Source organism: Styela clava, chromosome 5 (genome assembly GCF_964204865.1).
Source record: "Styela clava chromosome 5, kaStyClav1.hap1.2, whole genome shotgun sequence".
NCBI lineage: Eukaryota > Metazoa > Chordata > Ascidiacea > Stolidobranchia > Styelidae > Styela > Styela clava.
Window position 1 is genome coordinate 22439613 of NC_135254.1, and position 2500 is coordinate 22442112.

The 2500-nt window shown below is 53.9% G+C and overlaps 1 non-coding gene across 1 annotated transcript in view; it reads left to right on the plus strand.

The window, feature by feature from the left end:
* Positions 1-1205: 1205 nt before the first annotated feature.
* LOC144423677 (small subunit ribosomal RNA) overlaps positions 1206-2500 on the plus strand; it is a 1783-nt gene continuing 488 nt past the window's right edge. The window contains exon 1 of the ribosomal RNA XR_013476142.1: positions 1206-2500. This exon is cut by the window's right edge and continues 488 nt beyond it. This is a non-coding gene — a ribosomal RNA (small subunit ribosomal RNA).

Consider the following 2500-nt stretch of genomic DNA (forward strand, 5'->3'; position numbering starts at 1 on the left):
GGCTGGCGGGCGAGAGAGTGCTGCGTCGCCGGCATCGGCGTCGAAAGAAGCCGAGCCGAAAAAAGTTAAAGTACAAACGTGCAAGCATACTAACCTAACCCTAGGTAAGGCATGTCAGAGCGAAAGACAGTAAACTCGAATGAGCCAAGAAAGAGCGGTGCGGGGCCGGTCGGAGCGCACCCTTTTCTCGGTGGCTGGCGGGCGAGAGAGTGCTGCGTCGCCGGCATCGGCGTCGAAAGAAGCCGAGCCGAAAAAAGTTAAAGTACAAACGTGCAAGCATACTAACCTAACCCTAGGTAAGGCATGTCAGAGCGAAAGACAGTAATTTCGAATGAGCCAAGAAAGAGCGGTGCGGGGCCGGTCGGAGCGCACCCTTTTCTCGGTGGCTGGCGGGCGAGAGAGTGCTGCGTCGCCGGCATCGGCGTCGAAAGAAGCCGAGCCAAAAAAAGTTAAAGTACAAACGTGCAAGCATACTAACCTAACCCTAGGTAAGGCATGTCAGAGCGAAAGACAGTAAACTCGAATGAGCCATGAAAGAGCGGTGCGGGGCCGGTCGGAGCGCACCCTTTTCTCGGTGGCTGGCGGGCGAGAGAGTGCTGCGTCGCCGGCATCGGCGTCGAAAGAAGCCGAGCCGAAAAAAGTTAAAGTACAAACGTGCAAGCATACTAACCTAACCCTAGGTAAGGCATGTCAGAGCGAAAGACAGTAATTTCGAATGAGCCAAGAAAGAGCGGTGCGGGGCCGGTCGGAGCGCACCCTTTTCTCGGTGGCTGGCGGGCGAGAGAGTGCTGCGTCGCCGGCATCGGCGTCGAAAGAAGCCGAGCCGAAAAAAGTTAAAGTACAAACGCGATGCTAATGAGCGAGCCGTTGTCTCGACTAATATGTAGGGGGCGTTCGATCGAGCGTCTGGCTTGAGCGCTTGTCGGCCTAGCAGAACGGTCGCATTGTTATGCCCGGGTTTTAGGCACCGCTGCAGGCGGCCGGCAGAGCTCTTGTTTGTGCGAAACTGAATGGATCGAGCCCGAGAGAGGGCGAGCAAAGAAAAAACGCAAATCGCTCCGCCTGGCACTGCCGGCGAGAGCGTGGACGTCGCGGCCAGCGACTGTCGAAGCTGAGTACGGCCGCAGGCGATCGCCTCGGTCTTAAACGAATGCGACGAGCACGCGCCGGGCGGCCCAGCAAGGGCCGAGCGCAGCTGTCGCAGCTATCTGGTTGATCCTGCCAGTAGTGATATGCTTGTCTCAAAGATTAAGCCATGCAGGTGCAAGTACGAGTTCTCGTAAAGCGAAACTGCGAATGGCTCATTAAATCAGTCTTGGTTTATTTGGTCTCGTAAGCGAAGTGGATAACTGTGGTAATTCTAGAGCTAATACATGCATTAAGCGCCGACTTCGGGAGGCGCGCTTTTATCAGATCAAAACCGACCGGGTTCGTCCTGTGACGTTTGATGACTCTGGATAACCACGCGGATCGTACGGTCTCTGCACCGACGACGTATCATTCAAGTGTCTGCCCTATCAACTGTCGAAGGTACGCTACGTGCCTACCTTTGTGATAACGGGTAACGGGGAATCAGGGTTCGATTCCGGAGAGGGAGCCTGAGAAACGGCTACCACATCCAAGGAAGGCAGCAGGCGCGCAAATTACCCATTCCCGACACGGGGAGGTAGTGACGAAAAATAACAATACAGGACTCTAACGAGGCCCTGTAATTGGAATGAGTACATCCTAAAACTCTTAACGAGTATCCATTGGAGGGCAAGTCTGGTGCCAGCAGCCGCGGTAATTCCAGCTCCAACAGTGTATGCTAAAGTTGTTGCGGTTGAAAAGCTCGTAGTTGGATTTTGGGCGAGCGCCGCCGGTCCGTCGCAAGGCGTGTCACTGGTTGCGTTCGCCTCACCTTCGGTTCTCCGTCGGTGCTCTTGACTGAGTGTCGGCGGTGGCCGATAAGTTTACTTTGAAAAAATTAGAGTGTTCAAAGCAGGCTGTTCGCCTGCATAGTGTTGCATGGAATAATGGAATAGGACCTCGGTTCTATTTTGTTGGTTTTCGGAGCACGAGGTAATGATTAAGAGGGACAGACGGTGGCGTCCGTACTCTGCCGTTAGAGGTGAAATTCTTGGATCGGCGGAAGACGAACTACTGCGAAAGCATTCGCCAAGAATGTTTTCTTTAATCAAGAGCGAAAGTCAGAGGTTCGAAGACGATCAGATACCGTCCTAGTTCTGACTATAAACGATGCCAACTAGCGACCGGCAGCTTCCGGGAAACCAAAGTCTTTGGGTTCCGGGGGAAGTATGGTTGCAAAGCTGAAACCTAAAGGAATTGACGGAAGGGCACCACCAGGAGTGGAGCCTGCGGCTTAATTTGACTCAACACGGGGAAACTCACCCGGCCCGGACACAGGTAGGATTGACAGATTGAGAGCTCTTTCTTGATTCTGTGGGTGGTGGTGCATGGCCGTTCTTAGTTGGTGGAGCGATTTGTCTGGTTAATTCCG